This window comes from Lepidochelys kempii, chromosome 5 (assembly GCF_965140285.1).
Source record: "Lepidochelys kempii isolate rLepKem1 chromosome 5, rLepKem1.hap1, whole genome shotgun sequence".
NCBI classification, from domain to species: domain Eukaryota; kingdom Metazoa; phylum Chordata; order Testudines; family Cheloniidae; genus Lepidochelys; species Lepidochelys kempii.
Genome location: NC_136384.1, coordinates 39,366,460 through 39,393,489, shown reverse-complemented (window position 1 = coordinate 39,393,489; position 27,030 = coordinate 39,366,460). Strand labels below are relative to the sequence as shown.

At 42.5% G+C, this 27,030-nt stretch overlaps 1 protein-coding gene across 3 annotated transcripts in view; it reads right to left on the bottom strand.

Annotated features, from left to right (window-relative positions):
- Nucleotides 1–27,030, bottom strand: part of ZSWIM6 (zinc finger SWIM-type containing 6) — a 164,475-nt gene that overhangs the window by 124,272 nt on the left and 13,173 nt on the right. Inside the window, exon 1 of one of the 3 annotated variants that reach the window (XM_073344032.2) lies at nucleotides 3,339–3,417. The exons of the other annotated variants lie outside the window; for them this stretch is intronic. The gene's annotated coding sequence lies outside the window, so the exon portion shown is untranslated. Of the gene's footprint in view, nucleotides 1–3,338; nucleotides 3,418–27,030 lie in introns of those variants that run through there. 3 annotated transcript variants of the gene reach the window in all.

Below are 27,030 nucleotides of genomic sequence, written 5' to 3'. Positions count from 1 at the left end.
ACAGTGCAAAGAGTATGCCTGTGAGCTTTCACAATAGCTTGAACAAAAGTAAGTATATATTATTAGTTTGGGGTAAGTCTTGTTCTAACCCTTATGTTTCATTATGAATTGTTTCAGGGAAAACAGCTGGTTTTTCGCTTTTTGAAAGAATAGTTTCACAAGCCTCCACTAAGTACAAAAAACTTATTCTGAAATGTCAAGCTCACATAGAAAAAAGAAAAGAAAAAGAAAAAAGAAAAGAAAAAAGAAAAAACCAAATTGTTTTGTACACCTTGAAGTTTACTGTGCAGGATGTTTTCCAATCTTTATATAAACTACATTAGTTTATCAGACTAACCAAAACCTTTGTTTCTGCCATTGTCTGCCACCACCCATTCTATTGTGCATGCTCTAACCTGCCAGGAAATGCTGACTGTTTAGAATTGCAAGACTAAGGTTTGAAGCAGCATAACCTAATGCACTAATGAATGGAAGGAATGCAGCAGCAGCATGCTAGGTCCCAGCATAGAAGCTCCATCAATAAAGCAGGAGTGAAAATTTGTACTGACATATGTACCAGTGGTTAGAAACAGTTACACCATATACAAAAACCATCAGGTAAAGAAAGGACTTGAGGGGAAATGGACTGTTTTCTTACAAGCTTTAGAGTAGTTATCATTCATAAGTGGTTATCTAACTACATACACAAAACAGATGTTCATCTGTAACTGACTTTCTGTGGAACACTAATGTACATTTCAAAATTTCTGATTTGCACCAAGAGAAAAGAAGCTGGTTATTTAACCAGTGGTACAACTAAAACAAAAAACCCTCAACCATTAGAAATATCAACTACATTGAAACACTGCAATGGGACTGTAAAGGGCAAACTTAAGATGTCTTAATGATTCAACGCTACCCAAGCAAATGACAAAGATGGGTAATATCACATTCAGCATCCAAGAGAAGCGAACATTACAGAAAATAAGTTAACTACTAATTATTAATTTCTAAATGCACTACTTTGCAAGAGGTTTAAAGAATATAGCAACAAGGCTGTCTACAAGGTCATTACCATCTGGTTGCCATCTAGTTGCCTCCATCACTTGTCAGAAGTTTTATCTGTCCACTCGGAAGCTGACTAGCGTGGAAGGAACCTTCAAAAGAGGTGTACATTTATGCCACTTCGCCCCGGGTACTTATAGTCTCTGTCCTTGGGAATCTCTTTTGTTATTGTTAATTTTACAAGATATATTAGAAAATGGAAAAAAAAAAGCTTTCAGAAGGTCCACTGAAGAGCCAAAAATAGCAGAGGTTGCATTGGCCAAACTCTGTTCTTCAGCAAGTAAAACACTGAACATGACCAGCATAGCTAGTGGAAGCCAAAGCTGGAGACTGTCAGTTTCTGACCTGCCCGTCAAGAAACAGGGGGAGCCACCTATGTGTTTTGCACTGGTATCAACCAGCACACAAATTCCTCATGCCCAATTTTTTTCTGGTCAATCCTACCAATTTAATTTTTCACTCTCCAGATAGAATATAACTGTCTGTACTTATTTACACTGTTCAATTACTTTGCCCAGAAATTTATATAAGTTTACTTATTGGTTGAAAAATTTAGAATTCTTCATTGAGTTTCATGAGGATTAAGTCACAGAAACCATAGCTAGGGCTATGTGCCAATTTTTAATAAGTTTCACAGCAAAGGTGCAGGAAAACAATGATGTGTTACAGAAAGGGCTGGGGGGGGGGGAGCGGGAAGGCGGGGAGTGAGCTCATCCTGCAGTGGTGGCTCCTGTCCTGCAGGACTAGGTCCAGCTCCCTGCTCCAGGTGCTACAACCTGGCCTATGTGGATGCAAAGCTATTCAGGTTTGGCACATCCGCCCCTCTGTAAACGGACATAGGGGAGTACATGCACCGAACCCAAGTGGCAGTGCGGCCCCATGTGCTAGACTGCACCACCACTCAGTTTGGGCACATTTCATGAAATTCACAGCTTCCATGACCACCATGACATACATGAAATATGGTAGACCTTCACAGTACAGATACATATCTCCGTTTCAAACCCCACCCCCGAAAACAAAACAACAACATGCAGTCTAGTTTTATACAAGAGGCAACAAAGCAGTAGAAGGCATGGGAGAGAAGGGAAGAACAGTATTGTACATCAGTAAGATTACACACACAGATAGGTTTACAGCATGAAAGAACATTTCCTTGAGGAAAAAAAAAAAAATAATGAGCAAATATCACTTCTTAATGCCAGGTGTTTAAAAGTGGGTCTTCAGGATGCATTTAAAAAGATTTCCTAGTAGTGTAGGTTGGCCCTTAGTTTTTGAACTCTTCACCAGGATGAGCACAGTATTTTAACAAACTATCAGTCTCTTTCATGATTATGTACACCAATATTAAGTTACTATGAAATCATCTTTAATGCAGTCAAGATAAGAACATCTGTGTCTTTCTTCATAACGAAAGACAAAAATACTGCGCCTGTCACATGTTATGCTGCACCCTTCTGAAGGCAAAACAGGATTCCAATAACCCTGTAACCAAGACTATACACAGTATTCCAGACAGACTAGGTAACTCAAACATAGGATTCATCTTTTTGTATACCTCGATTCATTTGCCTGCCACCGAAAGTCCTGGTGGGCACCTATGTAGGTTTACAGTAAAGAGCACTGAATCAACTTGAGTCCACTTTCATTAATAACCCTAAGAAAGTGATTTCATAGTATAAATAGACGGAGGCTATGTCTTCACCTCTGTCATTTAACTCTATTTCTAGGTGTTATATGTGAAATGCATGGGAATTTTAATCAAGTCTTCAATGATGTACACAGATCCTCACAAGACTTCAAAACTCAGTTCAAAACTATTGATTAGTATTCTAGTGAAAAAGGGCCAGTGCATGAATTAGCACTCTAAGTCAGAGTACATCATCCATTTGTTACGTTTTCAAATTAACACCTTTGTGCTTTCTCCCCCGCTGCCCCTCATGCTTGAGAGGAGCATCCCATAAACATCCATAACCCTAAACCTCACCCTCATTATCCTCCTTCAAATTCCTCAAAACACTCCTTTGCCACAATGCCTATAATAACTTTGACAATGGTTAGGCTGCTGCTGTGCAGAGACTACTCCTTATCCTACTGACCAAACACTGTGTCATATACAGAGTACGAGGGACCAATCTGTAGCCACCTGTTATTTCTTTTCTTATAACTTTGACTGTAAGCTCTTTATGGTAGGGACCATCTTTTTACTCAGTTTGTACAGTACCTAGCACAACAGGGCCTGGTGCATCACTAGGGCTTCTAGAAACTATGGAAATACAAACAACAATACTCACAGCCTTATAATGAAACTTGCATCATTTGCCATCCCCAATATATCTTAGTACTCCCAATGCTGTCAGCACTTTCAGGAGCTGCCTTTCAGGAGCTGTTTAAATACAGAAGTTGTGCTGTGACATTAGCCATTTAATTCATGGTAGTTGCAAATGTTTGCTTCGTTACTTCAGTCAGTCATATACAACGTAAACTGGCTTCTAGACTTGCACAGATTACTGCAATTCAGTTGACATTTCTAACAAGAATGCATCTGAACACTTATTTTGAAAATAAATCAATCTGAACAGATTATAGGAATTAAAAAAACTATATAATCAAATCTGATCTATAGTTTAAATTACAGTACACAGACAGAATGCTTGAAAAGGCTAGACCTAAATACCTACATCGACTAGGACATGCCAAAAAAAAAAAAAAGCGCGTATGCAGGGAAGTTATTATTCAAAGCTTCATAGATATAACAAGATAGCCCCTAATTACCACAAGGTAGTTAAAGCTCAAACCTTTTACAACTGGCCATATACACACCTCGTCCCCTAATCTATCTAGATTACAGTACTCCACTCACAAGACCAACCATTCTTTTGCCCTAAACTAACAGGATTTTAAAACCCACATGCTTCTAAACTGTTATTCCAAAATAAGCATAACACAAACTACTTCAAGTTGCTGGCCACGCAATGAAGACAGACAAGAATAATGGACCCTGCAATTATGCTTTAGAAGATGAAGATCCATTTTAAAATGAGGCAATCTCTTCATATACAATTGCTGTTTGAGATTAAACAAGATTTCTATTTAAATAATTAACGCAAAAACCTCAAAACCATGTTCTCTGCAGATACTGCAGTACCAAACAATTCAGTCTATAATGTAGTTTTAAAAGTAGCGTACAATACAGCAGTCACTAATTCCATTTTGAAAGAGGCTCATGTACTATACCAAATCCTTGCAGTTCCATTGAAGTCAATGTGACTTTTCCTGTAAGCAAGTCACGTAGCTGCTGAAGCACTTGCAGCAGCAGCAACTACCCGCTTTTCTCCATCAGGAAGCCGCATCTATGAAGATATTGAGGCACCTAAAGTTACAAATAGACTCTTAGTTAGGTGCCTGACTTGCATAAAAGCTTTTGTAAATCCCATTCCATGTCTGTCTATAACTTTAGGTGCTTTAATACCTCAGTAAAATCTGACCCTATAACACTTCTGTACAATTCAACTGTAATACCCTACCAGTAGGGTTTTTTTAGGTGTATAAATTTAGAATTAATTGTAATCTAAAATTGCAGCAGCACACATTTTCAAATTCGTTTCATAAAGCCTCAAGCTGATTTAAATAAAAAGACAAACATCATGGTCACCTATTCACTAAGATCAATTATTTTAATCATCCCGATTTACACTGCTCCATGGATAGAGTGATTTCTAAAAGTGTTCTTTACTGTAGTCTCCATATCAAGAGAATCAATTGCCCTATTTGGGGTCATATGAAATGTTAGAACATCAAAATATGGAGAGTCAGCACCTCCACCCCCGCATTTTTTAAAATAGTGACTAATATATGAAAACATCACCAGGCCCTCTGTTGACAAATAGAGGAGTTAATTCAGCCATCTATTTTACAATGCATAGCTATGCCATATGTACTGTGTCAACTGGATAGAACACTATCAAAACTATTAACACTTGGAATTCCTTGCCACTTATGTCTCTGTTCTATTTTAGTTTTTAGACTGCAGTCATAACCATGGTATCTTAGTGCCTTGCAGAGATGCACTGTGTGTGATTCTTCCCCCACCTCCTTTCCCTTTCTCCCTAGGGAAAGGGGAAGTTGCATGTGTAGGTTCGTTTTGTTAACACATTTGTTTATTACAAGTCTGCTGTGCAAGACAAAGAAAGTAATGCACCTTGTATTTGAAATTGAAGCTTGTGAAGTTCTTAGAATCTTGTTGGGGGAATGGTCCCTTGCAGACAACTGCTCTATTTTGCCCAAGGAGCAGAGATCTCAACCACACTACTCTGCCCAGATGTTTAGGTGATCTTTTAGGAACTCTGGGACTATGCTATTAAGCACCTTGAGGAGAAGGATGAAGACCTTGAATTTGACTCTGCATTCTGTGGGAAGCCACTGTAGGGAGTGGAGGATAGGTTGGATGTGTGCATGGTGGCCATCTGAGGAGATGTGCTGCTGCTTCCTCTACCAATGGAATGTGTTAAGGGGTTGACTGCTTCATGCCCAGGTATAAATCAATTCAGGGTCTGATGTAGTACCTACTACATATGCTTCTGTTCACTTCAGCTTTTCAGTGCTGATAGCCAAATGTCACCTGAAGAAATATACACAGGAACCTCATTTCAACTAGTAGCACATACTATTTTGGTAACTGCCCATAAAACATTGTCTTATTAACTATTGTGATGCACTAACCCTTTTCACTTCCTAGTACTCTGCAATTTTTTTTAAACGATCCCAGCTCCCAATCAAAAAATTAAGGTGTCAAGAGCTTAGTCTCATGCCTCCATGATTTATAGCTACCTCCTTCCAGCAGTAGGATTCTACAACCCTACATATTGCTGACTGGTCTTACCATATGTGGCATAAACCTCCCACAAGCATGAGTGCTTACAGATAATGACCTGCCCAATTTCCAGTAAGACCTGGGTCATCCCTTGCACTGGGGAATGGAGAAGGGAAGAATGTTTAATGGCCAAACCCATGCTTTTATGAAGGCCCTCCCCTTTCCACATGCAAAGATGCACCTTTGTTACCATCATTTTCCAGCTCATAGGTTTTAACCGACAGAAATTTCAGGAAGAAAAGGTTAGCTCCTAAGACTTTTACAGGTATTGGCATGTCAGTTTGACAAATATTGGCAGGGAAACCTATCATCTTGACTGGTGGCTAAGAATCCTAAAAAAAATTATTATTAAAGGGAAGACAATAGGCCTGAAGTGCATTGATAATGGTTGTAAAAAACCTTAAACTTAATGAAGATGCCAGCAAGGACTGAGTATCAAGGTGGAAATGCCTGGCCAAATATAGGTAGAGGTTCAAGAGGAAGGGGGCAAGAAGGGGTTGTTCTGCTTTCTCCCCTGCAATTTCTATCACTGATGCTCACTGCTCAAGAAGCAGCTACCTCTAGAAAGACAGCCACTTCAGGCCAGATTTTTAGAAGTAGTTAAGCACTCAAAGATGCAGAGAAGTGCCTAGTGGGATTCTTCCGCTGATTTCAATGGGAGTTAGGCACTCTTGAAAATCCCACTAGCAGCCAAGCTGCATCTGGTGCTAAGTGCCTAAGTCACTTCTGAAAATGAGTTCAGCTCATGAGGATAAAATTTTCAAAAAACCTAAACACCTAAGGGTCTGATTCTCACTTACACCACTCTGACAATGCAAAGGGGCCTTCAAGCAGACTTTAAAGCTCCTTTACATTGCCAAGTGGTGTAAAGCAGCCTTAACGTAACTCAGAATCAGGCCCCAAGTCTGCAGAGATAAAGAAGCCTCTCAGCTCTATACTTTGTCCTACTATACGCTACTCTGTTTGGCAGTGACTATTCAAGGACTGAATATGCTGCTTTTAGAGCTTTCATGTCACGTTCCAAGACTCAGTCCACCTAGAGCAGTTCCTTTTCTCATTTCCAAAATGATGCAGTCTCGGTTTTTAATTCAGCTAGCAATGTTGGAGAACGTTTGTGATATTTCTCCCACCCCTTCTGTCCAGCATGGTGTGCAAGGCCTTATGTGCACATCAGACAGGAAGATCCTATAATGGGGAATGCAGAGTGGACAGTGAACTTGTTTCCTTATTCTTTTGTGCTGGTGCAGAATCTGGGACTGCCAGGATACAGCTGGCTCTCAGCGTGGTCACTAGGCAACCTAGAAAGTTCAACTGGGCCAAATGAGCCCTTTCCAAACAGTTGCACTTCCTGATTGGTCAAGGAAGCCAGCCTCTACTACTTGAGCATAGCAGCAGCACAGTGGCTGCTCAATGTGTACCATGCCTGCACCAACCTGGCTCTCACTGCCACTTCCTGCTCCAGTCCTCACTCCAAGTCCTGCTCCAGGCAGTAGCTGCCCTGTTCTGTTTTTTGACCCCTAACTACCTCTCTGGCTTACGCTTTGGCTTCTGACTGCAGTTCTGATCTTTGGCTTGGCCCCTTGACCCTGACTCCTACTTCACCCTTGGATAGGTGTCTGATCCCTGGATCTTCACTTGCCATTATCTGAACTGCCATCCCAACCACCCAGCAAGGTCCTGCTCTGCCCTGTCGGTAAGCTGCCTATGCCCCAGCGGCTTATAGGGACACAGCAAAAACTTGAAGGAGCCTGAGGACCAGAGTTGAGGGGACATGTTTGTATGAAAAGAGTATCTGCCTAGATTGGTAGCAGATGGAATCCCAGAACTCTCTTCTGAACTCAGGTAATACTGCTCTGGATCACTTAACAGGTTGTGCCCATCAAATGCCAAAAGGCTCACTCATCCATGATGTACAATGTTGCCTCTGCAGCATGCAAAGCTCTCCTCTTATTGAAGAAAAAGAGGGAGGAAAAAAACAGTTTAGTATTCTTGTCTCTAGGTTACAGAGTCAGCTCAACTTTGTCCTCCTGTGTAAGGCAGCATTTTGAATTTTCTAGTTATCTTTATTGCAAAGGTTTAATGCTGAGCATACTGTGTTTTGAAAAGCTTATGTACATCAGCCAGTAACCTATTCTAAATCAACAGCTTTGCAAGTATGCACTACGCCCTTTAAGAAAAGAATCCTAAAATATGACAATCTTGAAGTTTATGGACAGCATAGTTGAATAACTGCAAAGTAGAATAATTTAAAAGCAATGTAAAGAGCTTAGAAAAATGGCTGTAACCAATTTTAGTTCACTTTCTATTCAGTGAACACATTAAATCTTTTCCTCTGAAAAAGCAATTCTGAGGGCTAAAGACTGCTGCAACTAAGCTTAGTGCCTATTTCATGCAACACACTGATGTAGCACTGTACATTATTTTGAGAGATTTTCCACAGCTGTTCAGGACTGAACCAAATACAAAACATTTAAAAATACTTCAGCATAATACATTCTAAGATGATTTATTTGGGTATGTTAATTGATTTAGAATGTGATATTTCTATATGTTGTAGCACTTAACAGCAAATTCAGAAATATTAAATTAACCACTGAAGTCTTAATTGGTCTGAAATCAAACTAGTCAGCCAGTTAAATAGCCCTTTCCCATAAATATTCCAGGTATTCAACAGTACATGTTAAAAGGACACTGTCTAGATTAAGTCAGTTGCACAGGTAACTTCTAGTATATAACTATTGTATATTACAAAAAAAAAGTCTAGTTGCTCACTTTTTACTATGATGTTTATAATTAAAGAAATAAATTGTCTTTGTCAGACAAAAATAGTTACTCTCTGGGGAAGTGAATAAGTAGAGTTTTTTAAAATGGTGCCTTGCAATATTTGTGCAAAGTTTTTACTTTCTACACATCTTTTAGATAGGACAGGGAAAATAATACTGCTTACTGGTTCTCATGTAATAGCATAGTGCTGTTGTATTAAGGTTTCCTACACTTCAGAGAACTGCTACTAAATTCCCTTGCCCTGGTAAGCATTCTTCCCCCTCCAAATGGAATTCTTCCCCCCTAAAAATAAATTAAGTTCTGTAATTTTGAGCAAAACATACATTTCTCAGAGTTTTGCCATTTTTCAGTACTATGATTATCTGCCAAGGTGTGGGTCAGGAAAACAACAAAAGAGTGCTATACCTTTTAAAGCTGTCAAGATGAAACAACGATTCAGATACACAGAGCAACAACTGATTAAAGCAAAGAAGAAAAAAAACATGATCGTAGAAAATGGAGAGTAGTAGTAGCAGCTCTTTAAGGTTGTCTAAGCAGAAGAAAAGTGCTAGTAAAGCTGTAAAGTATTATGTACCATGGCGGTGAAGAGAAAAAAGGGGTATTAAAAAGAAGCAAGCAAATAAATATATGGGCTCACAAGCATGAGGCATTGATTATCCTGAAAGCTTGTTTCCAAAGGATTCCAAAATAAAGTTCAGATTTTGAGGGAAATGTGACAGGCACTATATAAGGATGGTTGGAACATCTTTCTTTAATCCAGTTTATAAACAACACACACTAAAGATGGTTGCATCACTGACTGAAGAGTTCTAGGTACATTATGGAGTTCTGAAACACTAAAAAGCCATCATGTACAGGTTATTTTTAAAGAGGGAAAAATAATTCCCTGCACTTAAAAGCCACAACATACTTTGGAAACTGACGTTTCCAGATATATTTCTGATTTGCAACACTCATGCTGCCAGCTGCCTTGACATTTGTGTGCCTTAAAAAAGCAGTTTTTCAGCACCAAAGGCCTTCGTTCCACCCAAAGAGCCAGCTCACCTTACCTCTGAAAGCCTCATGAACTTTTGTCAGCTGTTCATATAGTAAACAGCTGAGATGTATGGAAAATTCATTACTGCCGACTGAAAATTAGAACAGGCAGCATGTTCTTGCATTTACTGTGAAAGATATTCCAGTTTGTTGTTTTGGAGAAATAAGTACAATTTGAAAGGTTTTCATCTTCCACACCTATACATGGACTCAGTTTGAAGACTCTCAATCAGGTATGATAGCCAAATTAATTAACCCCTTGGTGCCAAAAAACAGGATCCCTGCTGATAAGTGCTAATGTGAAATGCAAGAATATTGGCAGGGAGAGCACTGAAGGACTCATTGGCACATGGGGTTAATGAAGGTAGTCTTAGCAGTCTTGTTCCCGCTCTGAGTCCCAGCCTACTTACACAAATCTACTGCCCTGAGTAGATGTGCACCAATTTTGAATGATTAAGCATAAAATAAAGGGCTTTTATAATTTTAAATGTATTAGGGGTACGGTCAAGTAATGGAATGTGTTAGGAATGGAATGTTTTGAGTGGAATGGTTAAATGCCAAGTCAGAATAAGCAGATTCCTTTTAATCATTTGCATGTTTCTCAATTTTTAAGACCGTCTGTCAATATAGGTACAGTTCCACATTTATGGGATTTTTAGTTCACGCTGCTTGCAGTTCAGTTAAAGTTGCCTATGAGAGTATGACTATCACATTTTCTATGGTGATTTTTGCAGTTCATTCAGTCTTTCTAGTTGTTTACAAAGAAATTATACTCATCATACCATCAAGATTTAGGTTTGTCACTTTAATTATTTCTGCTAGCACTGTGTACATCTTCAAAATCCCACTGGTAATTCAATGAAGGTTGTTGTGTGGGCAATTAGTCTGAATGTAATTTTGGGAAATGGGGGGGCAGGGGGAGAAGGTACTTCCTAACGTCTTGTAAAGGATTCCTGCTAAGCTGTCAGGAACGCTTTTCAAACCTGTATTGGTTGAAGGATTTAATACACAATTTGTGACATGGTTACCTTTAATGCAGATGGTGTATTCCCTTCTGCTTTCAAGAGGCAACACTTTCAAATTCAACAAAATATTTCACACCCTCTTCCAAGTCTGGTCCTCTGGCTTCCTCTAGTACACTTTCAGTTACCTTTTCATGATTAAGCAGCCCCAGGGCCAGGGTGTTTTTTTTTTTTTGTTTTTTCCTCTTATTGTTACTGCATGGAAAGAAAAGGGGAGGAAGCAGACTGTGTGCAATTAATACTTTCCTTCATAGGCTCTTTTTGCTCAGACAAAGGGACTTCACTCCCAAATGATAGCTCAGAAGGCATTCTTTGAAGCAGAAGCTGTGGTGTAGCATAAGTCACCCAAATAAGACACATACCATTGCACCCAAATCACAAAACCTCTGTAAGAGGAAAGTGAGGCAGTGGGGGAAGTCAGAGAATACTTTTCCTCCTAAAGAGGAAAGGCTCCTCTCCAATGAGGGGCTATGTTGTGGTCTTAGATATATACTGCAGTTAATTCCTCAGTGTAGTGATTCCTTTTCTTTAAATCAGGGTACCCTCAAAACTCATTAACCTAACAAATTTTGCTCATATTTAGTAAGCACTATGGTCTGTGAAAGTTGGGAATAACCACCACATATTTAAAACAGCGTTTTTTAACCACTTCTGTTATGTGCAAGGGGCTGACCACTTGCTTGCATCATCTTTGTGTCTTCTGTCATCCTCAGGACCAAGTCCAGATTTATTTGGCTATCTAATGCCAGGTGGCGTCCAAATTACACAAAAGCAAGTTTTTCTAAGTTGCTGAATTTGTGACTGTTACACCAGTATGGACAATGCTCAGGAGGTGCATCTTCCCAGAGACACCCCAAAGAGATTACTTTGCTGAGCTCTAGCAAGGATGGTGGAGCAGACTAACCTTAAGTCTCTACAGAAGTTCTTAACTAAGCATCTGCTGTAAAGACTTAATTCAGAAGGCATGAAAAGTCCCATATGACTGGTTGTCACCTAGTAGAAAGAATTTACCACAGTTCTCTGCTCTAATCTCAAAATTTGCACAGTTTTTTTTTTTTAAAAATGCCTCTATATAGAGAGAGTTGGATGAACCAGATCTGCCATCCCAACAACATAATATCTGACAGGAACTCTGAGCCCAGAAATCAACCAGCAGCACAGGGGTTAAATCTAATAGGATAATTTCAGTAATTGTTAAGCTGTTAGGAGGCCAGAAACTAAACAAATGGTAAATAGTCATTTAATAGTTACATGAGGCAAAAAATCTGTCTGCTCAATTCATTTATCATCAGTCATTGTGGATTACTTGATCTGGGAGCTTTTCACCCTTCCTGTCACACGACTGGGATACTAAGTCTGAAGCTTGATTGAGGAATAGAGATACTGTCAACTTTAAAAAAGCCTATCTGAAGTTGTTTTTACCTGTTCATGCAAACATCCAAGATTACTGCAGTCTGTTTCTCCATTTTTCCCATTTGTTTATGTATGTTACAGTACTTTGCATATAATTTTAATTGTTCTCCTGTACAGTGAGTCAGTTTCCCCTGAATATTTGTGTTCAACATAGCAAAGAAAGAGAAAAAAAATAAGGTGATTGTAAAACCACATAAATTGGCAAGAGAACCAGAGGGCAGATGATTTATCTGAAGCCACTTTCAATTCTCTTTAAATGGAAGATTTCAAGTTGGTGTTCCTTTAAACAGACAGCCTTAAATAAGTCCTAGTAGGTGCCATACACATATTTGATAATGTCAAATAGATGTAATAATCCTAAAATATGCTTTTACAGGAAGAGCCAGACAACTTAGACCAGCCAGCCAACTCTGTTCAATGATTAAGCAAGATAGATAACGGGCTAAAGAGCTTTACTCCCACCAAACAAGAAACACTTGGTTTAGAAACCAAGAACACAGTAGCATATATGGTTGGAGACAGCTACACCCATCACAGAAAAAGAAACTAAACCATTCCATTGGGGCTGATGATGATTCAAGGTCCCCACAAGCAGAAGACGGAAAGAAAACTGTGGCAAACTCAAACCACAGTTGCATGTTAGGGGCTATATCAAAGTTTCTCACACAAGCCTGTGGAAGAGTTGATGTCGAGTGACAATACTTTATGGGGAGCTCAGGGAGGGCTCCAGCAAGTGTGAGCAACCCAAACCAAGCTTACCTAGTGCCAGATTGCAACACACACATGGGAAGGGAGCCAATCAGGTGCTCTCACCTCCCACACTACAAGTGCCGAGGTGCACAATGCTGTGCAGGCTAGTGCAATGCCACAGCCATGCCTCCTCCTCACCCCTCTCTTGGTGCCTCGAAGAGCAGATGCTGTGCTCCTTATGTGCAGGAACTGCAGCTGTGACAGGGTCTTGCACAAGATGCAAGTGGGAAGCCAGACTCCTAATGCACTCCACCATCACCCAGCCTTCGATAAAGCTTGGTTCTGTATTGCTTATATTTATCTGAATTGGATCACACCCCTTTAACTTCTATCCAGTATTTTACATGTATCTGCTTTATTCTATTCTTTCTACCAAGCATGTATTAAAGAAATCAGTCACAGCATGCTATGCCCAATATACAACATTTTGTTCAAGCACTGTTCTATTTTGAAAAGTAGTGAAAAGTAGAGCCCCACAATGCCATTTTTGGAGTCTCAATGAGGCCCACATCATGTGCTCAGTTTAGAAGAATCTTATTGCTTTTTAACTACCAACTTTGCAAACTCAGCCTGAGATCTACAAGTGATGCTGAGTTGTTTACTTCTCATGCATTACTTGCAGTAATAGAGATCCTGAAAGCCAAGTAATGCCTCTGTTAGACCTGTGTAACCCTATTGCCTTGAGTGATATTGCAGAGGAACAACTGATCAAAACTTAACAGTTCTGTTGACACAGAAGGATGAAGAGAATCCAACTAACTCTGAACTATGTTTCTGCAGGGTTAACAGGAAAAACAAAAGTTGTGAACATTCATTTTATGAAGGAGATGTGAATGAATATATACATGGAACAAATCTGAGTAAGTGACACCCATTTTTACCTGGTCATATTTCAAAGCAGAAGTGGACCCTAAAGAACAAAATTATCTTGGGGGGAAAAAAACCTACTTGGTGTGGGTATGCTTAGGTTTTAGTAATACCCTATAGGAAGAGGCTATATTTGTACTTACAAGTATAAAACCATCTTACACATTGGGATGAGAGAATATTTCATTCTAGATTTGTTTAATATTAATTACCCACATGCTCAGTGTAAAACAGCTACATATTCTCCCTCTATTTGCTGTACTCATAAGTACCTAGATACCCAAAACATAGGCTTCCACTTAGCCATTTCAAACTTTTTTTTTTTAAAGTAATCATAGGTACATTTTTCCCTTGACCATTGCAAGTTCTATACAGTAAGAAAATGCACCTGTGCATGGAATGCAACACTAGTGTTTCTTTCACCCATTCTGTTGTATGGTAATATCTCATGATATAGATTTAAATTTACCTAACAATGCCATATTCCAAATGGAGGGAAGAACAGTTCCCAAAAGTAAAAAGGGAATCTTGCCACTAGCTAGAAGAGTAGAGGGTTTCTGCAAAGGTTTCAGTTAAAGTTTCTGTGGAGGGAAGACAAGTATTGAGGAATCATTAGAACGTCTGAAAACATTGTATTCTCCCCTCCACCACCAAAAATGGGAAAGGTTTGTAAATTAAACAAGGCAAATAACTGGTATGTGTATTTTCAGACTAAACAAAAGCTTATAGCTTTTGAAGAAACCCAGAGGACTCCAGGTGAAAACACATGGTATACTGAAAAAATGAGTGTGCGTGCCATACACCACCACCCAACTCAAATGCCAGGCATTCTGCAGTGGTTGATATGGTCTGATTCCCCAGTTTCTTCTCCAGAGCTATCCAGGTAATTTGAAAGAACAAGGAGAACAATTCCTATAGTTTCATGTGAGAAGTTCACACATGAGTCAGAAGGGAATATGCCCCCCCCTTTCAAATATTACAAAAAATAATTATTACCTACAAGTAGAGTAAACCACAGGTAGTGATCATTATGGTGGCACAAAGCCTCCTGTGCTTGGCATGAAGGGAGTGATTAGTAACTAGACTTACTGGTTATTTGCTTTGAGGCAAAGCAGTGTACTAGGCATATGCTATGCATGTCAAAGAATTATACACACCCCTTCCCTGCTCCTATAACGTTCAGTTCCCTTATGAGCCATGCACTAAAACAGAGGACTCCTATGAGCTGGCTTATTCTTAAAAATCTTACCAGTATAAATACTAGTTATGTGATTTTTTGCAGATGTAGCTGTACTGGTAAAAGCCTTGGTGTAGAGGTAGATCTACGGATCTAGATCAGCGATTCCTGTTTGCTGATACTATGTGGAGATAAACATTTTCCTTGTTCATGTCTATGTCTACCCCAAAAGGAAGGCATCTTAAGGAGAAGGGAGGAAGGAGAGCTAGTCAACCAGCTTTTGTTCCAAGTCACCACCATTATCAGGTCTTTTAATATCCACAAGGACATTGACTGCACTGGCTGCTTCCTGAAAAGATTGCATATTGGGATGGCCAAGAGTCTGTCACCCTGAAGGCTACTGCTAGCATGGCTATAATCACTGTGAGAGTTCAAGGGCAATGCAAATGTTAGAGAACTCTACCGGAAGTTGCAATTGTCAGTTGTGAATTTAAGGCACTGCTGATGAGCAGAGGATCTTCCTGTGCACAGGTGTGTCTTGAGATTAATGGACACTCTTCTATACAAAACAAAGAAACTCCAACTTCTGATACTCCACAAATTGATTCATTCACTTCAGTTTCAAAATGGGCAATATTGTATTGTATCTTTTGGGGACTTGAAAGAACGCTGAATGGCCTTGAGGAACTGCAAAGTAGCATGATTACCAGTAATAGAGAGCACACACTCTGAGGACAGAGGTGGCAGAAGACACTAGGAAGTATTAGGAAGTTTGGACTTTGCTCTCCATTCCATCCAAGCTCTGCTCAGAGAGTAAAAGAGAGGGCCCACAGGGAGCCTGTTATGGCTTCTCTATTCAGAGCCAGCTGGCCCTAACACAAAAGTTAGGGCTCATATGGGCAGTGTTAACTTACATCAGTGGAGGAACAGGAGTAGCAGACATCCACTGCCATGCTCTCCACCCTATCCCATCCAGGGCCCATCCACAGAAGGCAGATACAGCCATTCCTTACACGGACACCAGGGATGGGGAGGTGGTCAATGCAGGAAGCAACAGAGCTGCCTCTGCTAGCAAATTCTTAAGTACAAAGGGACTTTCTCACTGGCCTTCTCAAGGCACTTTAAGCCCTGGTCTACACTAGGACTTGAGGTCGAATTTAGCAGCATTAAATTGATGTAAACCTGCACCCGTCCACAAGATGAAGCCCTTTATTTCGACTTAAAGGGCTCTTAAAATCCATTTCCGTACTCCACCCCTGACGAGTGGATTAGCGCTTAAATCGGCCTTTCCGGCTCGAATTTGGGGTACTGTGGACACAATTCGATGGTATTGGCTTACGGGAGCTATCCCAGAGTGCTCCATTGTGACCGCTCTGGACAGTACTCTCAACTCAGATGCACTGGCCAGGTAGACAGGAAAAGAACTGCGAACTTTTGAATCTCATTTCCTGTTTGGCCAGCGTGGCAAGCTGCAGGTGACCATGCAGAGCTCATCAGCAGAGGTGACCATGATTGAGTCCCAGAATCGCAAAAGAGCTCCAGCATAGACCGAACGGGAGGTACGGGATCTGATTGCTGTATGGGGAGAGGAATCCGTGCTATCAGAACTCCGTTCTAGTTTTCGAAATGCCAAAACTTTTGTCAAAATCTCCCAGGGCATGAAGGACAGAGGCCATAACAGGGACCCAAAGCAGAGACGCGTGAAACTGAAGGAGCTGAGGCAAGCCTACCAGAAAACCAGAGAGGCGAACGGCCGCTCCGGGTCAGAGCCCCAAACATGCCGCTTCTATGATGAGCTGCATGCCATTTTAGGGGGTTCAGCCACCACTACCCCAGCCGTGTTGTTTGACTCCTTCAATGGAGATGGAGGCAACACGGAAGCAGGTTTTGGGGATGAAGAAGAAGATAGCTCACAGCAAGCAAGCGGAGAAACCGGTTTTCCTGACAGCCAGGAACTGTTTCTCACCCTGGACCTGGAGCCAGTACCCCCCGAACCCACCCAAGGCTACCTCCTGGACCCGGCAGCCGGAGAAGGGACCTCCGGTGAATGTACCTTTTAAAATACTATACATGGTTTAAAAGCAAGCATGTGAAAGGATTACTTTGCCCTGGCATTCACGGCTCTCCTGGATGTACTCCCAAAGCCTTTACAAAAGGTTTCTGGGGAGGGCAGCCTTATTGCGTCCTTCATGGTAGGACACTTTACCACTCCAGGCCAGTAACACGTACTCAGGAATCATTGTACAACAAAGCATTGCAGTATATGTTTGATGGCGTTCAAACAACATCCGTTCTTTATCTCTCTGTGTTATCCTCAGGAGAGTGAGATATCATTCATGAAAAGAAAAGGAGTACTTGTGGCACTTCAGAGACTAACCAATTTATTTATTATTATTATTAGTCTCTAAGGTGCCACAAGTACTCCTTGTCTTTTTGCAAATACAGACTAACATGGCTGTTACTCTGAAACATATAATTCATGATCACCTGATTGAAATAGAGTGCTTTTCTTCAGGGGACACTCAGAGGAGCCCATTCCTGCTGGGTTGTTTGCCTGTGGCTGAACAGAAATGTTCCCTGCTGTTACCCATGGGAAGGGGGGAGGGTTGAGGGGGTAGCCACGTGGTGGGGGGAGGTAAAATGCGACCTTGTAAGGAAAGCACATGTGCTATGTATGGAATGTTAACAGCAAGGTTTACCCTGAAAGAGTGTAGCCACTGTTTTATAAAATGTGTCTTTTTAAATACCGCTGTCCCTTTTTTTTCTCTCCACCAGCTGCATGTGTTTCAATGATCACAGGATCTTCTCCTTCCCAGAGGCTAGTGAAGATTAGAAAGAAAAAAAAAAAAAAAACGCACTCGAGATGAAATGTTCTCCGAGCTCATGCTGTCCTCCCACACTGACAGAGCACAGACTAATGCGTGGAGGCAAATAATGTCAGAGTGCAGGAAAGCACAAAATGACCGGGAGGAGAGGTGGCGGGCTGAAGAGAGGGCTGAAGCTGAAATGTGGCGGCAGTGTGATGAGAGGAGGCAGGATTCAATGCTGAGGCTGCTGGAGGACCAAACCAGTATGCTCCAGTGTACGGCTGAGCTGCAGCCAAGGCAGCTGGAGCACAGACTGCCACTACAGCCCCTGTGTAACCAACCGCTCTCCTCCCCAAGTTCCATAGCCTCCACACCCAGACGCCCAAGAACGCGATGGGGGGGCCACCGGCCAACCAGCCACTCCGCCACAGAGGATTGCCCCCCCCAAAAAAAGAAGGCTGGCATTCAATAAATTTTAAAGTGGTAAACTGTTAAAGTGCTGTGTGGCATTTTCCTTCCCTCCTCCACCACCCCTCCTGGGCTACCTTGGTAGTCATCCCCCTATTTGTGTGATGAATGAATAAAGAATGCATGAATGTGAAGCAACAATGACTTTATTGCCTCTGCAAGCGGTGACCGAAGGGAGGAGGGGAGGGTGGTTAGCTTACAGGGAAGTAGAGTGAACCAAGGGGCGGGGGGTTTCATCAAGGAGAAACAAACAGAACTTTCACACCGTAGCCTGGCCAGTCATGAAACTGGTTTTCAAAGCTTCTCTGATGTGTACCGCGCCCTCCTGTGCTCTTCTAACCGCCCTGGTGTCTGGCTGCGCATAACCAGGAGCCAGACGATTTGCCTCAACCTCCCACCCTGCCATAAACGTCTCCTCCTTACTCTCACAGATATTGTGGAGCACACAGCAAGCAGTAATAACAGTGGGAATATTGGTTTCGCTGAGGTCTAACCGAGTCAGTAAACTGCGCCAGCGCACCTTTAAACGTCCAAATGCACATTCTACCACCATTCTGCACTTGCTGAGCCTGTAGTTGAACAGCTCCTGACTTCTGTCCAGGCTGCCTGTGCACGGCTTCATGAGCCATGGCATTAAGGGGTAGGCTGGGTCCCCAAGGATACATATAGGCATTTCAACAGCCCCAACAGTTATTTTCTGGTCTGGGAATAAAGTCCCTTCCTGCAGCTTTTGAAACAGACCGGAGTTCCTGAAGATGCGAGCGTCATGTACCTTTCCCGGCCATCCCACGTTGATGTTGGTGAAATGTCCCTTGTGATCCACCAGAGCTTGCAGCACTATTGAAAAGTACCCCTTGTGGTTTATGTACTCGGCGGCTTGGTGCCCTGGTGCCAAGATAGGGATATGGGTTCCGTCTATGGCCCCACCACACTTAGGGAATCCCATTGCAGCAAAGCCATCCACTCTGACCTGCACATTTCCCAAGGTCACTACCCTTGATATCAGCAGATCTTTGATTGCGTGAGCTACTTGCATTACAGCAGCCCCAACAGTAGATTTGCCCACTCCAAATTGATTCCCAACTGACCGGTAGCTGTCTGGCGTTGCAAGCTTCCACAGGGCTATCGCCACTCGCTTCTCAACTGTGAGGGCTGCTCTCATCTTGGTATTCATGCGCCTCAGGGCAGGGGAAAGCAAGTCACAAAGTTCCATGAAAGCGCCCTTACGCATGCAAAATTTTTGCAGCCACTGGGAATCATGCCAGACCTGCAAGACGATGTGGTCCCACCAGTCTGTGCTTGTTTACCGAGCCCAGAATCGGCGTTCCACAGCATAAACCTGCCCCATTAGCACCACGATGCATGCATTGGCAGGGCCCATGCTTTCACAGAAATCTGTGTCCATGTCCTGATCATTCATGTGACCGCGCTGACGTCGCCTCCTCGCCCGGTATCACTTTGCCAGGTTCTGGTCCTGCATATACTGCTGGATAATGCGTGTGGTGTTTAATGTGCTCCTAATTGCCAAAGTGAGCTGAGCGGCCTCCATGCTTGCCTTGGTATGGCATCCGCACAGAAAAAAGGCGCGGAACGATTGTCTGCCGTTGCTCTGACTGAGGGAGGGGCGACTGACGACACGGCTTACAGGGTTGGCTTCAGGGAGCTAAAATCAACAAAGGGGGTGGCTTTACATCAAGGAGTATTTCAGGCAGGACTTCACGGAGGGTTCCAATAAGAAATGGTGCCCCTAAGTTATTGTTCTTATTGGAACAAGGAGGTTAGTCTGGCCTCTGATTGATACATGGCTAGATTTACCTCGCTGCACCTTCTCTGTGAGTGACTGCAGTGTGATCTAGAGGAATGAGTCCCCTAGACAGGGGAGGGGGGGAAGCAAATGAGTACAAAACAAATCTGGTCTATTGCTTGTTTTGATCCACTCCATCTATCTTTTATATCTTTGGCTGGCAGCAGACGGTGCAGAAGGACTGCATGCCATCCACATCTCATGGCTGCCCGGCAGAAGATGGTACAATACGACTGCTAGCAATCCGTATCGCCTGCCTGCTCACCATAAGACGGTTCAATAGGACTGACTGCAGGACTAAAGAAAATGACCTGGTCAAGTCACTCCAAATTTAGTCCCTGCGCCCATGTCTGCCCAGACGGTTCCAGCCAACGTGGCCAGGAGCACCTCGGACACGACGAGAACGGCTACCAGTCGTACTGCACCGTCTGCTGCCAGAAGGCAATGGGTTGCTGCTACTGTGTAGCTATGCCGTACCGCGTCTGCCAGTACCCAGGAGACATACGGTGACGGTTACCTGAGCGGGCTCCATGCTTGCCGTGGTATGGCGTCTGCACAGGTAACTCAGGAAAAAAGGCGCAAAACGATTGTCTGCCCTTGCTTTCACGGAGGGAGGGAGGAAAGGGGGGCCTGATGATTTGTACCCAGAACCACCCGCGACAATGTTTTAGCCCCATCAGGCATTGGGATCTCAACCCAGAATTCCTATGGGCAGCGGAGACTGCGGGAACTGTGGGATAGCTATCCACAGTGCAATGCTCCGGAAGTCGACTCTAGCCTCGGTACTGTGGAAGCACTCCGCCGAGTTAATGCACTTAGAGCATTTTCTGCGGGGACACACACACTCGAATATATAAAACCGATTTCTAAAAAACCGACTTCTACACATTCAACCTTATTCCGTAGTGTAGACATACCCTAAGTCAGTCACTCTAACGCTATGTCTACACTACCACGGTTAGTCCACCTACGCTATGGAACTCCAGCTACGTTATTCACATAGCTGGAGTCAACATACCTTAGGTCGAGTTACCTCGGGGTCTACACCATGAGGAGTTGATGGGAGAAACTCTCCCATCAACTTACTTTACTCTTCTTGTTGGGGGATTGACTGGAAAGCCATCTGCTGTCGATTTGGCGGGTCTTCACTAGACCTGCAAAATAGACCGCCAGTGGATCGATCTCAGAGCGTCAATCCTGGCTGTAGTGTAGATATAGCCTCACAATCTGACCCTCTGGGTCTGCATCACCTTTTCACCCTCTTCTGAAGTACTCTAGTTCTGAAGAGGAAGCTGCAGAGAATAACAAGTCCTATTTGTCCCAGGAGCTGGGAATGGACTTCTGGAAAGGACAGAGGAAGAACCCTGAAGTGATTAGTGCCCATTTGGGCTTCAGTTTGGGCCCCCTAAATCCATATTTAGGGACACAAGATTGAAAAGGAGGCTCACAAAATAAATTCTTGAAAAATACAGGTTTAATAACAGCAATAAATATCTTCTGTCAAAAGTTACAGTCAGGCACAACACAGGTCATAGATGGAATCAGTTACTTCATTTAAACATATTCATGGCTAAAATATTTCTAAATGGAATAAATTTATTTTGCGATGCCTGTTTCATTGTCATTATGGTGAAATGTTCACCTAATGATAGATGACAGGGAGCAAGTTTGCTAGAATGGACTTCTGAGGCCTAACAGATCTGAGTTCAAAAGAGAAAGTGTTCTGACCGTGTTTTGTTGCCATATCAGCATATTTCTTTAAACTACTGAGCTTGTTCTGTGAAGAATGTGTTCCCTCCCCAGAAAAATGGGGAGGCGGAGAGAAATTAGAGGGCATATGAATAATTGGAGCAGTTTCAACTTCTCTCAAAACAAAGACAAACACTGAGGCTGCCTAATAGGTTATAAACGGATATTACAAGTCTCAACAGGAAAAGGTATCAGGCTGATATTTTAGCTTATATATCATATCATATTTATGGGACACAAAGACCTTAGGTCAGAGGTGGGCAAACTATGGCCTGTGGGACAATCCTGCCCAGCCCCTGATCTCCCCACCAGGGAGGCTTGCCCCCTTCCCCTCCGCAGCCACGCAGGCAGCTCTCTGGGTGGCGGGGCTGTGCGCTCATGCAGGGCAGCACATCTGGCTCCGGGCAGCACAGTGGCCAGACATGCTGCTCTGAGCAGCCTGAAAAGGGGCCGGTCTCGGGGGGCAGTCAGGGCACAGGGAGCGGTTGGACAGGGCAGAGGTTCGGGGTGGGGGGGTGAGAGTGAGGAGACAAGGAGGTTTAGATGGGGGTGGAGTCCTGGGAGGCGGTATGGGGCATGGGTCCCGGGAGGGGGCGGTCAGGGTACAAGGAGCAGGGGTGGTTGGCTGGGTCGAGGGTTCTGAGGGGGGCAGTCAGGGGAGGCACAGCCTTCCTTACCCAGCTTTCCATACAGTTTCACACCCCGATGTGGCCCTTGGGCCAAAAAGTTTGCCCACCCCTGCCTTAGGTATTGGTCCCAGTCCTTGATCAGTACACCACCTTTGTGCCACTACAACAGGCTCAGAACTGCTGACATGTATAGTTGGAGGTAGTGGAAGCCCACAACCATACGCATGAGAGCACTTGCTCTCAGTACCTGGGACTCAAGTGCGTCAACAACCTTGAGCATTAGTATCACAATTATCAAAAGCACATAACAGAGCTCTACAACTGCCTCTCTGCTGCCCTGTATTAGGTCTACTGGAACTACAAGCTGTCCAACAGCTCGCATGGTGCTATCTGCTCATGGAAGAGGGAAAACCCTGACCAAACCAGTTCTTTGCAGAAGAACTGTGTCTCTGTTATAACAGCTCTAAGTGCACAAGCACTGGGGAAGTGGGGGGAAAGGGGAAGGGACATGCACAAGACGTGAACCCAAAGACACCTCTCAATGCATGTATGAGTAACAACAACAACATCATCATGCTCAAATTGACTCCATGCATAGGGGGAGAAGCAGACACCCTGAAATTGGCTCCACATGAAACAGTCACAGTGAAGGGAGAGAACACTCCCACACATCCACTAGCTTTATGCAGGGAAGGGAGAGGAGACCTATCCCAGAACATTACCATGCAAAGGCCTCAGGGAGAAGGAAACAGAGGAAGAATGTTATCTGTGAGGGTACTACAATCCACTCTTATTTACTGTTGGTGAGCTGATTTCATACTTGGTGAAAGCTGCCAGGGGCAAGAGGAAGCAGTTTCCTGGACTCTTTACTCTCCTGCAGACGTTTGATTCTGCTCCTTTTCACTCCCTAACTCTGGGAATATGTATCCATATATTATCAAATGAAAGGGTGTAGGAGTTAGAAAGGAACTCAGAAGGAGTTCATTTTAATGATTCAAACTGTCTATTAAAGTTGAAGGTAATAGCAACCATGTGTCCAAGGTTTATTTTAAGTTCTGCCAAGAGTGAGGTCTTTACTGTCAAAGACTGTGTGTATGGATGTTTTATCCCATCTGCTATCAAACACTCTTTACAAGATCCTCAATGCGAAGTCCTGTAAAGTGGATGGTATGTTATGGTTTGTTTTGTAATCACCTATTAAGCCGAATTCCTGTATCACATTGAAAGAAAAAAAACACCTGCAGGAACTAAAATGTCTGGGTTTGTGCTAGAACAGAATATCTGCACACAAATTGTTTCTAATCCCACTAAAGTTATGCCTTGTATCTGTCCATTACTGCACATTACACAGGCTAAGAGACAAACTGTTGAAGTTAATTTTTTTCCCCTTTCCCTGCCTTTCTCCTGTTTTACTGCTTCCACAGCTCTACCTTCTCCTATTGCCCTTCCCCTTCTTTTCTCCAACTCCTCTTGTCTGCCCAAATCCAAAACCACCTTCATTTCCCCTTTTGCCTCCTTCTCTCTATTTCAGATAAGATGTGTCTGAGGCCTTGTCTACACTAAAGGGAAAAGTCGATCTAAGCTAGGCAATTTGAGTTACGTGAATAGCATAACTCAAATGGACGTTGCTTAGATCTGCTTACCGTAGGGTCTATACTTATGCTATGTCAACGGGAGACTCTCTCCAGTCAACTCCCCTTACTCTTCTCGATCAGGTGGTGTACAGGCGTTCACTAGGCCCACTAAATCGACCACCGATGCATCGATCGCCACAGCGTCAATCCTCTGGTAAGTGTAGACAAGCCCTCAATATTGGTCATGCCTCAATCCCTACTGGTCCCTCTCCAACCTCAGACCTGATCCCAGCCTCCAGTCTTTTCTCCTCCTTTGACCCTTCTGGAATGCCAGTTCATTCCCTATTAAAACAAAAAATAACCAACTGGTCATTCATGATTTCTTCCATCCCTCTCTACCTGGCTCTCACAGGGTGCTGGATTTCCCTCCTCTGTCTCTGCAGCCACCCTCTTGTTCAGCAGTCTCCTCCATTCCCCTATCCCTACCCCGAAATCATCCTCCTAACATCATGTTGGAGATACCAGGCTTCTCTAATGATCCTGCTGCTGTCAATCCTCCTTCCTCATTTATTTTTTTCCTTTGGGGGGAAAAAAAAAAAAACCAAAAACCAAAAAACAAAAACCCCACATTATTCCATCCACCACTTCTCTTCATGTCCCTGATCACATCACATACACAGAGTATCCAGGGTCCAGTGTGGTTAAAAATCAATGATTTAAAAAAGATTTTTTTTCTTCAAAGCATTTTATAAAAAAATCCAATTTAAATTAAAAATAAAACCCGACTTATTTAAAGATAAAGATATATTATAGCTCAAAGATATCTCATCATGGAATAGGGATTATAAATTCTAATTCTATAAGATGAGACATGTAATGTTTAAGAAAAGTTTTGTAAACGAGTTCCAATGGTTGATGGATTTGGGACCCAATCTTATGGGGTTCCCCAGGCTTCTGTATAGATTATTATGGTTAATCTTTCCATCTACCCAATGGACTCAGTGCTCAGTCTAGAAGATACCAGAGATGCTTAGTTTTGCAGTTCTCAAACTCTGGATTTGTGTCTCCAGAGGTAACATGCTTGTTAACAGCAAAAATGTTTTTAAATAAATAAATAAAAATATAGAGAGAGATGAGAAACAGACCTCAACTCCATTTTCCCTCTGCAAATTTGTGTACGCAGAGTCAATCCCTTCGTACCTCTCTCTAAACATCAAAGTTTCAAAAAGTTCAATGAATAGAAGATTGTTGGGGACAGAATAGATCTGGAAAAGAAGAAGTCTGGAGATAAATGTAAGAAGCGAGGGACATATGCTTTTTGTTAAAATACTTTTGTTTGCTAAAATACGTTTGTTGTTGAAGAAAAAAAATCCAAAATACTTAATGTTGTTGTTTTAGTTAAATAAAATAATTTAAATGTTTGTCTGGTGATCTTCTCCTCCTAATACATCATGGCAAGAAAATCCTCCAAATATTAATGATTAACCTGTTCAATTGGAGATAGTTCACCTCCCAATGACTTCATAAATATCTGCTTCAGTTACCTTTGGTAAATGAAATAACCAAACAATCATTCATTTTCTGACATAGCTGTAAAACTAATCTGAAAACTTTTCAAAATAAATTATTTAACAACTTATAGTGTGTACCTTCTAAAAATGAAACCTACATCTCAGAGTTGTGAAAATGAGGTATTAAGGTTATAACAACCAACAAGAATGCACTTTTATGTAGAAAACCATGATTAAATCGATTCTTCCTTACTAATGATTTAAATCAAATCCACCCTGCCACAGTCCTCTCCCACTTCAACGCCTAGCTCTCTGTTCCATCATAAAACCCACCGTCGTCCTCAGTTTCTTCAATTTCAATACCAGAGTCCCATCCGATCCCTTGGTGTCCTGCTTCTTTGCCTGACACTGCTGGTGTTTGCCCACTGGGGGCCCTACGCAGGAATATTTTTGCCCCACTCCACACCACATACTCATAATTAATAGGGGGCCCCTAGAGCTGCTTGAAGCCCTAAGCAATTGCTTAGTCTACTTATGCCTAGCTCATACTTCCCCCTTCTGACCACCTCATCGCCAACATTACTCACATTCCTGCCACCTATTTGATTCATAGCTTTCAGTCCTTTAGTATTCCCAGATTCTCTTCCTGTGCGCCTCTCCCCCATCTCCACCCATCCTTAATCCTGGCACAGGTGCACACATACTTATCTGTTTTCTATGCTCTTATTCTCATGCTGCTGAGCAACTCTGGCCAAAGTCCTGAAATCCTACTGACTTTCCCACCGCTCCCCCAAACTTCATCTCCAAACTCATCAAACATGCTGTCTACCATCACTGTCTGGAATGCCTTTCTTCCAGTTCTGTTTTTGACCCTCGATCTGGCATCCACTCTATACACCACTGAAACTACTCTCACTAAAGTCTCCAACAACTTCTTCCTGGCCAACTTGACCTCTCAATGGCTGTTGTCAGTTGTTGACCACTCTACTTCTTGAAATTCTGATCTTCGTTGGCTTTTGTGATTCTCCTCCCACTGCCCTAATCACTCTGTCAGCATCTCATTTTGGTGGGCATCCTCATCCCTGACCCCATTTCTTTGGGTTTTCCTTAAGGCTCTATTCTTACACTAATCTTCTCCTTGTCTAAGCGCTCTTCACTACAAGCTTGGCTTTAAACTACAATTTTTATGCTGATGTTCCTGGCTGATGTTCATGATGAGTGGTCTCCTTTTATCCAACCTAGGATCTCATTTATGACCTCTCTTCATGGATATCAATCTTAAACAGACTAAGGCCAAAACTAAACTCTTGGTCTCTTCTCTCACTTTACCACTGGATACTCCTTGCCATTCTCTGAATTACTGGGCCCCATCAGCTGGGTATCATCTTTGACTCTGCCCTTTTACTGGATCCACATTCAGGCCATTTTTAAATCTATGCTTTTTCTTACACAACAACTCTAAAATACAGCCTCCTTTCTGTCCATGCAACCTGAATTCTTGTCCAAGCTCTAATTTCACATCC